At 40.6% G+C, this 14,452-nt stretch overlaps 1 protein-coding gene across 1 annotated transcript in view; it reads left to right on the top strand.

Annotated features, from left to right (window-relative positions):
- SPOCK1 (SPARC (osteonectin), cwcv and kazal like domains proteoglycan 1) overlaps nucleotides 1-14,452 on the top strand; it is a 914,642-nt gene that overhangs the window by 548,076 nt on the left and 352,114 nt on the right. The gene's annotated exons all lie outside the window — the stretch shown is intronic.

Below are 14,452 nucleotides of genomic sequence, written 5' to 3'. Positions count from 1 at the left end.
TTTCAGGTTTTGATCTCCTGAGAGGCTGTCTCACCTGCTTCCCATAACGTGCAGAACTTACCCCTCTTATGGCCTGTCTTTTCTATTAAACATGAGCTCCTGAAGAGCAGGAACAAGGTCTTGCTCACTATAGAGGTACCTGACACAGAACAGGTACTCTGCAAATATTACTTAAATAAGCACTTCCCTAGATGACTTTCAGGTACCCTTCCATTCAACCCACAAAATTTAGTCTTCCACTCATCTCAGCACCTCCAAGGTGGTACCAAGCTCTGCCAGCACAGGCGTTATGACCCCTTTGCCAGTTAGCTTATAGGATGTATCCAAACACAGCAAAAAAAGGCTTGCTTTAGGACTTTTAAGTCAATATAGCTAATTAAAAAATAACTCATTGAACTGGAAAACAAGTTCAGAAACAATTAAGATAATTAAAATATCACTCCCTTAATTGAAACCAAGAAGTGAGCTTAAAAAATAAAATTAATTATAAAACAAAACTTATACGGAGACTACAATTAACTGGCTTTTGAATTCAGTGTATCTCAGCTCAACAAATCTCTCTTTAATTTATTTTTGTTTTTCTCCCTGACAAAATTTTTGTAAAAATAATAATTGGGCAAGTGACTTGTGCCAGTTTTCACTTGGTTGGTTTCTATATATAGACAGAAAAGACAAAATTAACCATTCATAAGTATCTGCTCTGTGCTAGGTACATTAAAAAACCAAACTCACTGCCGTCAAGTTGATTGCGACTCACAACAACCCCTCCTTGGATTTCTGAGGCAATATCACTATGGAAGTAGATTGCCCAATCTTCCTTCCAAGGAGTGGTGATGGGTTTGAACTGCCATCCTTCTGGTTAGCAGTCTATACACATTATCCTGTTTAAATATAAGCCCTCCAGGTATTGTGATAGAAGAAATAGTGGCAAAACTGGGTTTTGCCATCTTCTAGGAGTTGCTGCATCTTACAATAAGCATACAATAATCATCTACTTTGTCCTTAGCCCAGTGCATGTCATTATATATATATATATATATATATATATTAAATAGGCCAAAGTTAGAGTCATTGTTCTAGACGGGCTTATATTCTCTGAATAGCCATATGAGATTACTTTGTTCTTAGCTATTGTTGAGTCAACACATGGTGGCCCCATGCACAGCAGAATGAAACACTGCCCAGTCTTGTGTCATCCTCAGATCCTTGTGATGCACAGGATTTTCATTGGCTGATTTTTTGGAAGTAGATCCCTGGGCCTTTTTTCCTAGTCCTTCTTGGTCTGGAAGTGCTGCTGAAAACTGTTCAACAGCACAGTAGCATGCACGCACCCATTGACAGATGGGTGGTGGCTGCACATGAGATACATTGGCTGAGAATTAACTACCACTAATCCACCAATGCCCCTGAGACTGCCTTGAGTTAGGCATTAATTTAAATGTTTCCCCAACTTTAGTGCATGTGAGGCTTGTTAAAATGCCAGTTGAAATGCCCAGAGACAAAAGTAAATCCATCAGTGGTTACTAGGATCTGGAAGAAGGGAGGAATGAGAAGTTATTGCCTAATGGGTACAGTGTTTCTGTTGGGGTGATGAAGAAGTTTTGTCAATGGATAGTGGTTGATGGTTGCACAGCATTGTAAATGTAACTAATGTTATTGAATTGTACAGTTGAAAATAGTTAGAGTGGCAAATTTTGTGTTGCATATATTTTACCACAACATTTTTTTCCCCAAATATCAATACCTGAATACCAAACCGAGAATTGTGTTCACTGCAAGTGGGTGGGAGCCCAGGAATGTGCATTTTAATAAACAGATGATATAGATGGAAATTAGATCACTGGGTATCAGAAGAAGGTGGGAACGTCATATAGCTTACTCTGAGAAAGTCTTTGAGTCAGTCTAGTAATTTCTGGGGGCAAAAAAAAAAAAAAAAAAGGTGATTTTTGCTGGCACATCAGAAGTCAGAGAGGGAAGGCTGTAGTCAGCTAGCCCCTGCAAGTGGGGTTCTCTGTCACTGGAAGGCTATGAGGACCCATGGAGTGATGTTCTAAAGGGCATGATCTTCCTCACAAGCCCAGTAGAGCTGGTTCTTCCATATGGTCAGCTGTAGAGAGGTGTGGTCTCTGTCCTCAAGAACTGTGCAGAACATTTAGCATACAGCCAAGACATACCTCCAACAGCATGCCAGCCAGTCAATAGGCACACTGGAATACAGTGGGACCTGAGGATCAGAAGGGCAGAATGAGGGGTGGACACAGTGTGTGTAGGAGGGCCCATCAATGCAGGCTTCCATCCAGATTCATAAATGCTATGTCCCTGTCTGGGGATAGAGAGAGAGAGATTAGGGAAATCTGGAAGAGGTCTAGACATCCTTGAGGTTGTGAATAGATGAAATGACTCCCTGCTGTCACTGCCTATGGAAATGGCAAGCCCTGCAGTGTGGTGATCTACTTCTGAAAATCAGCCAATGGAAACCTTATGTATCACAAGTCTGATCTGCAACCCATCATAAGAATGGTGCAGGACTTGGCAACATTTTATCCAGTAGTGCGTGGGATCACTGTGAGTCAGAGGGCCAACTCAACAAGAGTTAACAACAGGAAGCTACTGGCATGTTTCCTTTGGGCTGATTTGGCAGAGTGTCCCTGCTTTCTGCTCTTTCCAAAGTCAGTATGCGGCAGTTCAGGCACAGAGCTGTGCCAGCCCCCTTGCTGCCTGACTCTTTTTGCGCTCAAGCAAAATCAGGACCAGAAGAAAGCAGGCCTGTGTCCTGGCTGTGCCAGGAGAAAAACCTTGGAGCAAAGTTTCCAGAAATCATTAGAACCATGATAAGGAAGCTTCTAACCCTGGTCGGGGTTATCACTAGCACTCAGCTCTCTCTCCCTACCTTCTCACCTGTACAATTTCTCTATATTTTATTAAGGGTCCTCTCAAATACCACTTATTATTCTGATCTCTTATCATTCTCTTTCATGAGTGCCTTTCAGGAGTGTCACTGTGAGCCTTGGGGCTGTTAGAAAAGGCATATTTGGGAAGCCAGCATTTAAATGGCAGTGACACTTCCCTCTTACCATCCTTTCAATCCTAGTGTTGCTGCTTTTCAAAAACAAAATGTGTCCTGGTGATTAAATAAATGATGACAGCTTGATTTGTTACTGTTTTGTTATTCTGTGAAGTTCATTTACTCTAAATAATTCACATACGTGTTTGAAGTATTCAGACCCGGGTAATTAATTTTTAGCAAAATTGATTTCTGTATGCAAATTGTTAAGTAAGTATGTTTACAAAGTTACAGAACTGACAATTTTTATTTATTAGAATTTTTTTTTTCTTGTTCATTTGAAGAAGTGTTAGCTTCAATAATTGGAGGAGGGGTGAACTTTTAATAGTTAGCTTAAAGGTAGGCTAACCATTGACAAGACTGCAAGAATATAACAATGAATTCATGATGAGTTGAAATTAGCGCTCTTAGGCCTCCTGTTCTTGACTTCTCTGCCAGTTGAGAGGTTGCTGCATCCAGAGTGAACAAACACAGAACAGTCTCATCCTCAGGGAGAAGGATTATTATAATTGATGCCCCCATCCTGTGGGGTAGACTAGCCAAACCTCAGTAGCATCAAGTCCACTGACTGCCCGTGCAATACTGTATAGTGCAAGGGGCACTATACAGAAGTGAGGTGCTTGGATGTTGTTTGGTGCCATCAAGTCTGTTCTGACTCCTAGTCACCCTGTCCAATCCTGCACCATCCTCACAGGCATTGCTATGCTTGAGCCCACTGTCGTAGCCACTGTGTTATTCCATCTCATTGAGTGTCTTCTGCTTTTTCTCTGACTCTATATTACCAAGCTAGATATCCTTCTTCAGGAATTAGTCCCTCCTGATAACATATTCCAAGTACTTGAGACAAAATGTTGGCAGCCTCCTTTCTAAGGAGCATTGTGGCTATACTTCTTTAGAGACAGATTTGTTTGTTCTTCTGACAGTCCATTGTATATTCAATATTCTCTGCCAACCATAGTTGAAATACATAGTTTTCTTCACTGGTCTTCATTTTTATTGTCCAGCATATGCATATGCATATGCATATTCATATACATATGAAGCAATTAAAAATACCATGGCTTGGGTCAGGTGAACCTTAACTTAAAGTGACATTTTTGCTTTTTAACACTTCAGAGAGGTCTTTTGCAGCACCCTTGTCCAATGTAGTGTCTTTTGATTTCTTGACTGCTGCTTCCATGGACATTGATTGTGGATCCAAATAAAATGAAATCCTCGACAACTTCAATATTTTCTGTTTATCATAGTGTTTCTTATTGTTGTAGTTGTGAGGATTTTTGTTTTCTTTGTGTTAGAGTGTATTCCATACTAAAGGTTGTAGTGATTGATCTTCATCAGTAAGTTCTTCAAACTTTCTGCATTTTCAGCAAGCAAGGTTGTGTTATCTGCATATCATAGGTTGTCAATGAATCTTCCTCCAATCATGATGCTGGTTCTTCATATAGTCCAACTTTTTGGGTTATTTGCTTATTATACAGATTGAATAAGCATGGTGAAAAGACACAACCCTGATGCACAACTTTCCTGATTTTAAAAATGCAGTATCTCCTTATTTTATTGAACAACTGCCTCTTGGTACAGGTTCTGAATGAGTTCTGGAATTCCCATTTTTCATAATATTTCCCATAATGTTTTATGATCCATACAGTCAAATGTCTTTGCAAGTCAAAGAAACACAGACAAACATCATTCTGGTATTCTCTGCATTCAGCCAAGATCCATCTGACATTAGTAATGATATCCATTGTTGCATGACCTCTTCTGAATTTGGCTTGAATTTCTGGCAGGTCCCAGTTCATGTCCTGCTGTAACCATTTTTGAATTTTCTTTAGCATAATTTTACTTGTATGTGATATTAATTATATTGATCCATAATTTCAACATTCCTTCAGATCACTTTTATTTGGCATATGCACATATGTGGCTCTCTTCCTGTCAGTTGGCTAGGTAGTAGTAGCTCTCTTCCAAATTTCGTGGGATAGATGAGGTGAGAACATCCAGTGTTGCAATTGTTTTTTAAAACATCTCAGTTGCTATTCATCAATTCCTGGAGCCTAATTTTTGTCAGTGCCTTCAATGCAGCTTGAAGTTCTTCCTGCAGTACTGTGGTAGTACTGTTGTGTGTAATCTTGGCTGGGCCCTGATTTTGAGTGGTCTAACAGCTGCATGTTCTTCTCCATGATGAGATTATAACCCCCTCCATGGTAGAATCTGATATGAACACCTAATCAATTGAAGAGAGTTGCCTTTGGGTGTAGTCTGCTTTCAGTATATGTAGTGTAACATTGAGAAAGGTTTCTAGCTTTTTGGCATTTTGGGGGCCATGGTAGCATAGTGGCTAAGGCACTTGACTGCTAACCAGAAGGCTGGTGATTCAAACCCACCAGCCACTCCTCAGAAGGAAGATGGGGCAATCTACTTCTGTAATGATACTGCCTTGGAAACCCAAGGAGGGGTTGCTATGAGTCAGGTCTGACTCGATGGCACATAACAACACTAACAACGTTGCCTGCCAATCTTTGGATTCCTGGACTTGAATCAATGGCCTGCCATGCTGCTTGCTAATCTTGGGACTGTGCCATTTTACCTGGGTTCTTCAGCCTCAAAAGCCATCAGCTGTATGAGTCAGAAGACACTTCTAGCTCTAGTGGGCCTGGAACAAGGGGCAGAGCTGAAACTCAAGGTTGAGGAGTGTTTCCCCAACCCCTAACTGGAACTCTGAATTTGGATTCTAGCCTCCTAAACCCACCACTCATCTGTCAGTTTGTCATACTGTGGTGCCATGTATGTTGCTGTGAGGCTGGAGGCTATGCCAACAGTATTTCAAATACCAGCAGGGTCACCCATGGTGGACAGGTTTCAGTGGAGCTTCCAGACTAAGACAGACTTAGAAGAAGGAAGAGGCCATCCACTTCTCAAAGAATTGGCCAGTGAAAACCTTATGAATACCAGTGCAACCCTGTCTGATATATTATTGGAAAACTTTAAGAATAGCCCTGAAACACTGTCTGATATAGTGCTGGATGATGAGCCCCTCAGGTTGGAAGGCACTCAAAATAGAACTGAGGAAGAACTACCTCCTCAGAGTAGAGCAAACTTTAATGATGTGGATGGAGTAAAGTTTTTGGAACTTCAGTTTGCTGATGTGGCATGACTAAAATTGTGGAGAAACAGCTGCAAACATCCATTAATAATTGGAACATGGAATGTACGAAGTATGAATCTAGGAGAATTGGAAAGTATCAAAAATGAAATGGAATGCATAAAGATCAATATCTTAGGCCTCAGTGAGCTGAAATGAACTGGTTTTGGCCATTTTGAATCAGACAACGTGTGGTAATTAAGGTTGTGTGTCTACTTGGCTGAGTCTGGTTGAATGGCTGGGCAGCTGGTGATTGTTATTCCCCATAATGAGACTGGCAATCAACTCCATGGTGCAATCTACCATAAGCAGCTGAGTACTTATTTTAGGGATGCCATCTATTTCCCATGTATAAGCAGCATCTTTGGGAATGCTCTCTAGCTTATGGCACAATTGAACCCTGCCTGTAGCCATGTAATTTTTCAGCAGCCTGCCATGCTCTGCTGACCTTGGGACTTTCAATGGACTTGAATTAATGGCCTGCGGTGTGGTTTGGTAACATTGGGACTGTGCCTTTTTACTTGTCAGTTTGGGCTTGTCAGTCTCAGCAACCAGCAGCTGTCTGAGTGAAGAAAAGCCTCCTCTAGCTTCAGTGGGCTGGGAACAGGAGGCAGAGATGAAGCCCAAGGTTGAGGGGCTTTTACCCAGCCCCTAGAGCCTCGCATTTTGAATTCAGACTTAAAGCCTCCAAAATGTAAGAGAATAAACTTTCCTGTTTGCTCAAGCATCCCATTTGTGGTATATTCCTGTCAGAATGGCACTAGGTAAAGAGAACACACCAGATGATCTACTGTGCCAGAAATGACAAATTGAAGAGGAATGGTGTGGCATTCATCATAATAAAGACTATTTTGAGATCTATCCTGAAGTACAGTGCTGTCAGTGGTAGGATAATATCCATACGCCTATAAGGAAAACCAGGAGCTCTGGTGGCATGGTGCCTAAGGCATTTGATTGCTAACCAGAAGGCTGGAGGTTCGAACACACCAGCCACTCCTCAGAAGGAAGTTTGAGCAATCTACTTCCATAGTGATACCACCTCAGAGACCCAAGGAGGGGTCACTGTGAGTCAGATCCGACTCAACAGCCATGAGTTTGAGAAAAGGAAAACCAGTTAATACTACTGTTGTTCAAATTTATGCACCAACTACCAAAGGCAAAGATGAGAAAATTGAAGACTTTTACCAACATATGCAGTCTGAAATTGACCAAACATGCAATCACGATGTGTTGATTATCACTGCTGACTGGAATGCACAAGTTGGAAACAAAGAAGAATCACCAGTAGTTGGAAAATGATGGCCTTGGTGATAGAAATGATGCTGGAGAGTACATGATAGAATTTTGCAAGACCAACAACTTACTCATTGCAAATACCTTTTTTTCAACAACATAAACGGCAGCTATACATATGGGGTTCACCATACGGAGTACACAGGAGTCAGATTGACAACATATGTCAAAGAGGTGATGGACAAGCTCAATATCTTTAGTCAAAACAAGGCCAGGAGTTGACTGTGGAACAGACCATCAACTGGTCATATGCAAGTTCAAGTTGAAGCTGAAGACAATTAAAACAAGTCCACAAGAGCCAAAATATGACCTTGATTATATTCCTCCTGAATTTAGAAGCCATCTAAATAATATATTTGATGCCTTGAACATCAATGGCTGAAAACCAGAGGAATTGTGAGATGACATCAAGAACGTCATCCATGAAGAAAGCAAGAGGTCATTAAAAATATGGGAAAGGAAGAAAAGGCCAAAATGGTCTTTTCTCTTCAGTAAGAAGAGACTGAAACTTGCCTTTGAAGGGAGAGTAGCTAAAGCAAATGACAAGATAAACAAACTAAACAGAAGATTTCAAAGGGCAGCTTGAGAAGACAAAGTCAATAATTATAATGAAATGTGCAAAGACCTGGAATTAGTAAACCAAAAGGGAAGAATATGCTTGGCATTTCTCAAGCTGAAAGAAATGAAGAAAAAATTCAAGCCTCGAGTTGCAATATTGAAAGATTCTATGGGCAAAATATTTTACAATGCAGGAAGCATCAAAAGAAGATAGAAGGAATCACTGTACCAAAAAGAACTGGTCAATGTTCATCCATTTCAGGGGGTGGCATATGATCAAGAACCAGTGGTAATGAAGGAAGAAGCCGAAGCTGCACTAAAGGAATTGGCGCAGAACAAGGCTCCAGGAATTGACAGAATACCCAGTAAGATATTTCAACAAATGGAAGCCGCTTTGGATGCACACTTGTCTATGCCAAGAAATTTAGAAGATGGCTACCTGGACAACTAACTGGAAAAGATCCATATTTGTACCCATTCCAAAGAAAAGTGATCCCACAGAATATAGAAATTATCTAACAATATCACTAATATCACCCACAAGTAAAATCTTGCTGACAATAACTCAGAAATGGTTGTAGCAGTATACTGACAAAGAACTTTCAGAAGTGCAAACTGGATTCAGAAGAGGATATGGAAGGAGCGATATCATTGCTTATGTCAGATGGATCTTGGCTGAAAGCAAAGAATACCAGAAATATGTTTACTTGTGTTTTATTGACTATGCAAAAGCATTCAATTGTATGGCTCATAACAAATTACGGATAACATTGAAAAGAATGGGAATTCCAGAGCACATGATTATGCTCCTGAGGAACGTTTACATAGACCAAGAGGCTGTTGTTCAAATGGAACAAAGGAATACTGCATGGTTTAAAGTCAGGAAGGGAGTGCATCAGGGTTGTATCCTTTCACCATACTTATTCAATCTGTGTGCTAAACAAATAATCTGAGAAGCTGGACTATATGAAGAAGAACATGGCATCAGGATTGGAGGAAGACTCATTAAGAACCTGCAATACACAGACAACACAACTTTGCTGAAAGTGAGGATGACTTGAAGCACTTAGTGATGAAGATTAAAGACACCAGTCTGCAGTATGGATTACATCTCAACATAAAGAAAATGAAAATCCTCACAACTGGACCGATAAGCAGCATCACAATAAATGGAGAAAAGACTGAAGTTGTTCAAGATTTCATGTTACTTGGTTCCACAATAAACACCAATGGAAGCAGCAGTCAAGACAATGTATTGCATTTGGCAAATCTGCTGCAAAAGACCTGTTTAAAGTGCTGAAGAACAAAGATGTCTCCTTGAAGACTAACGTGCACCTAACCCAAGCCATGGTATTTTCAGTAACCTCATATGCATGTGAGAGCTGGCAATGAACAAAGAAGACTGAAGAAGAGTTTGTGCTTTTGAGTTGTGATGTTTGTGAAGAATACTGAAAGTACCATGGACTGGCAAAAGAACAAACAAATCTGTCCTGGAAGAAGTGCAGCCAGAATGTTCCTTGAAAGCAGGAATGGCCAGACTTCATCTGACCTACTTTGGTCATGTTTTGTAAAGGGAGCATTCCCGGGAGAAGGATATCATGCTTGGTATGGTGGAGAGTCAACAAAAAAAGAGAAGGTCCTCAACAAGACGGATTGATATGGTGGCTGCAATCATGGGCTTAAGTATAGCAAGGATTCTGAGGCTGGCACAGGACAAGGCAGTGTTTCGTTCTGTTGTACATAGGGTCACTATGAGTTAGAGCCAACTCGACAGCACCTAACAACAACAAGAACAACCTTCTAAACTGTAAGAGAATATATTCCTATTTGTTAAAGCCATCTACTTGTGGTATTTCTGTTATAGCAGCACTAGTTAACTAAAACTAGTACCATTGGTTCTTTGTGATATGCTTCCTCCTAAATTGGTTGAATGTTGACCGATTCTTTTTGATACAGTGACTCTGTATTATGCCTTCCATCATCTTCAGATGCTTCCTGCCTTGTTCAATATTTTGCCCAGAAAATCTTTCAGTATTACAACACAAGACTTGAATTTTTTCTTCACTTCCTCAAGAGTGAGAAATGCCAAACATGCTCCTCCTCTTTTGTTTTCTAACTTCAGGTATTTGCATATTTCATTATAACACTTTACTTTGTCTTCTCAAGTCACCCTTTGACATTTTTGGTCATTAGTGTTCATTGCATCAACTCTGTTCTTTAGATGGTCTCTGAGTTCACGTGGAATATACTCAGTGTTGTATTTTGGTTCTCATGGACTTGTTTTATCTTCAGCTTCAACTCGAATATGAGCAATTCATGGTTTGTTTTGCATGCAGGCCCTGGCCTTGTCCTGACTGATGATATTGAGCTTTTCTATCATCTCTTTCCACAGAATTAGTGGGTTTTATTCTTGTATATTTCATCAGGTATGGTCCACATATATAGTCACCATTCATGTTGTTGACAAAAGACATTTCTAATGAATAGGTCATTGATCTTGCCAAATTCTATCATGTAATCTCCAGTGTTGTTTCTATCATGAAGGCCATATTCTCCAAGTACTCATCCTGATTCTTTGTTTCCAACTTCTGCATTCCAATCACTAGTAATTTTCAATGCATCTTGAATACATGTATGATCAATTTCAGGCTGCAGAAGTTGGTGAAAAATTTTTCCATTTCTTCCTTTTTTGCATTAGTGGTTGGTGCATAAATCTGAATAACAGTGATGTTAACTGATATTCCTTGTAGGTGTATAGATTTTATCTTATCACTGACAGCTTTGTACTTGAGGATAGATCTTGCAGTGTTCTTTTTGACAATTGTGATGCTGTTTCTCTTCAGTTTATCATTCCGGGCATAGTAGACTATATGAATGTTTGATTCAAAATGGCCAACACCAGTCCATTTCAGCTCCCTAATGGCTAGGAAATCTCTCATCACATGTTCCATTTCATTTTTGAAACTTTCCAATTTTCCTAGATTTGTACTTCTGCATTGCATATTATAAGTATTAATGGATGTTTGCATGTATATCTTTTTATTTTGAGTTGTGCCACATAAGCAAATGAAAGTCCTCAAAGTTTTATCCATCCAACATTTAACATCATTAAAGTTGACTGTACTTTGAAGAAGCAGCTCTTCCCTAGTAGTATTTTGAGTACCTTCCAATGTGAAGCGCTTATCTTCTGTCTTTGTATCAGATAGTGTTCCACTGCTATTAATAAGGTTTTTGCTGGCCAGTTTCTTTAGAAGTAGGTAACCAAGTCCCTCTTCCCAGTCTGTCTTAGTCTGGAAGCTCCACTGAAACCTGTCCACCATGGATGACCCTTCTGCCATTTGAAATACTAGTGGCATGGCTTCCACCATCACAGCAACTTGCAAGCCACCACAATATGGCAAACTGATAGATGAGTGGTGGATCAACAGACTAGACATCAAATATCCTCTGGATCTCACCCTAGCAACTTATCATTAAGACCTTTATTTGTAAAATGGGTACATTAACACCAGCTTCTCCCTTAGTTGGTTATGAGGATTAAATGTGCTAATCCAATTAGAGGGCTTAGTTTACTGTCTATAAGTCAAAAGCACTCAGTGAGTGTTAACTATTGTTCTTGTTATTATGGAAGCTTTATTCACTCTGGGACAAAATACACACATACACACCCACTATTTAATAAACATATTATGAGGTGCTTAACATGTACCTAAAGAAGCTCTGGTGGCACAGTAGTTAAAGCATTTGGCTACTATCCAAAAGGTCAACAGTTTGAATTTACCAACCACTGAGTCAAAGATGAGGCAATCTGCTTCTGTAAAGATTTACAGCCTTGGAAACCCTATGGGGCTTTCCTATGGCTCTGTCCTATAGAGTTTCTAAGAGTTGGAATTGAATCAATGGCCTTGGGTTTGGTTTGGTAACAGGTACTAGGACTGTTTTGTTTTAAACACTCTTAAATATTAACTCATTTAATCCTCATGGCAATCAACAAGTAATAGTGAGTGATATATTTTCCCCATTTTACAGAGGAAGAAGCTGAGGTTTAGAACGATTAATAAACAGCAAAGTCAGGATTCAAACCCAGAACCTCTTGCTCCATAGTCTGCTTGTGTCCACTGTGCTTGGCTGACTTGTTTTCCTTGTGATTATACTGTCCATTTAGACCAATCAGGTGGCTATATGAACACTGCTTATTTTGAAGTTGGCTGCAAAAGCAAACAGAAGCTTGAGGTCTGCCACAAAACCTGCCATGTAGTACTACAGATTTGGATACCCATCACCGTAGGCCAGCGTGTCATTCTCTATATCTGAAATCCACTCAATTGGAAATTGCAAGAGCTCTTTGGTAGTTGGCACTTGGGAAAATGCTTCATCTGGTAACCCTGGCTGGGGCTGCCAGTGGTCTGGTCCTCAAATTTCTTGACAGCCATAAGTTCCTTACTTCATTGTAGGATGGGGAGGAAGTGTGAGAAGTAGTGACAAAAGACAGGCATGATCATCATTAGTGGTAATCTGGTAATCATCCTTAATGGTTGGCTCAAGTTTGAAGATATATATATATAGGCCTTTGGGTCTTCTGGAAGACACTTAGAAAGCAAATCAAAGTTGACTATGCTGTACTCCCAGGCATAGGGAGATAGTGCACAAGAAGTCCATTGGCCTGAGACTACACTAGCCTTTTGGCTTCTCATATGAATGTCCCAGGAGCCACTTAGAATCAAGAAATTTAGCTGCAAATTTCTGGAAGGCCTTATCTCAGAGGACTCTGAGGGTAGACACATGCCCCTTTGACAGCCCTCAGCTTGTGAGCTTGGAGTAAATTCTCTGTCCCTGGAGCTGCAATCAGCCTCACTTTTATCTTACAGCCTGTGTACCTCTGTCAAGCTCCAGGCAGCTGGGCACGTCCCTTGGGAAGTAAGTTCTACCAGTTGTCTCTCCTGAGACCAGGACCTGGGTCTTCCTATTACCCTGACTGACCTAAAAATGCACCCTGCATGCTGTGTACAGCGAGCAGCTCCCCGCCGTGCTAAAGCTGCTGCAGTAGAGGGAGCTGCCCTGAGCTGTTCAAGCAGCAGAAATGCCTTTGTATGTTATGTGTTCAGATTCCTTGAGCAATAATTCCCAGCAGCCATCTGAAGAAAATGGCGTCCATATCCTGGGCCTGGAATGGGTTGAGAGAAATCATAGCTTTCTCTGAGTGTGGATGGAGTCATGGTAGCTGAGAAATCTGTGGATGATGGGACAGTGGTATATTTCCAATAGCGTATTTTGCTGTCTCTGCTCAAGATGCCAATTTGTTTAACCAAATGTTTTTGTGGGGGAGGATAGGGGAAAACATCACCTCCTCTGGCTCTGCAGAACAGTTATGAGAGATTTACTGCCTAATAGACTTTAGGCCCCGGAGCTGGGAGATGGCACAATTGCTTTTGTTTTGCAGAGAATTCCCTGAGGTCTCTTCTCTGCCAGTGATGAGCGTGTGCACCTCAGCATGTGGAGTGCTGATTAGCCAAGGGTCTTCTGCTCAGCCTATTCTGGAAAATGTGGCAATATATGTGCTACTCTCTTTGGAGGCTCTTTCTGGAATTATTTGTTGGAATCAACTTTTCCCCTGTCTTTACTACTCCTACTCACAAAGCCGCACTTGATAGATTGATCAGCTTGAAATTGCCCCAAAGTGCCTCCTTGCCTTTGTTCAGGGTGGTCCCCTGCCTGGATTACCTTTCTATTTTATCTTTTCAATATCCTGCCCATCCTTCAACTTCTAATTCATGTATTAATGCTTCCCTAATCCTTGGCCCCAGAAATTGATCCCTTTTTTGTTCTCTTGAGCTCTATTATCATTTTATATGCCCATCATGGCCCTTATCTAATTCTGCTTTGCACAATAAATATTTATGCACAAGCTTTTACCCCCCTATTACGTTGTAACTTTGTGTGGCAAAAGCTCTTGTGCATATTGAACTTCTTCACAAAACTTAAAATAGTCTTATGCACATAGTTGATGCCTAGTTTATTGAACTGAAACAAAAACTCTGTCCTCAAGGACTTTTCACATTCCAGGAAATAAGTAAAATTAGGCATGGATGAAGTCATAAAGCAACCAGACAAATAACCGAAGAGGGGAAGGTAGCTCTTAGCCCTTGGAACATGTAAGATTCAAAAGGATTTTAAAAAGTCATTCCTGTCTAAGATGAAGATGCTTAAACTCCCTAAAGCACAAAAGAATCACTGTCCAGATGTTAAAAAAGAATGTGTACAATAGGTATAGGCCTTAGCTGGAGTTTCCATTCCAATCCCCACAAGCCTGAGAAAACAGCACAGAGTGCAAACATATGGTCTGTTTACTTCCTACTGTTATTTGCAAAGAGCTCTGTGGTGTAGTGCCTAAGGCA

Source organism: Orycteropus afer, unplaced genomic scaffold (assembly GCF_000298275.1).
Source record: "Orycteropus afer afer isolate SDZICR_OR568_19922 unplaced genomic scaffold, OryAfe1.0 scaffold00056, whole genome shotgun sequence".
Classification (NCBI taxonomy): domain Eukaryota; kingdom Metazoa; phylum Chordata; class Mammalia; order Tubulidentata; family Orycteropodidae; genus Orycteropus; species Orycteropus afer.
The sequence above is the reverse complement of the archived record's forward strand: the minus strand, read 5'-3'. Positions and strand labels throughout refer to the sequence as shown.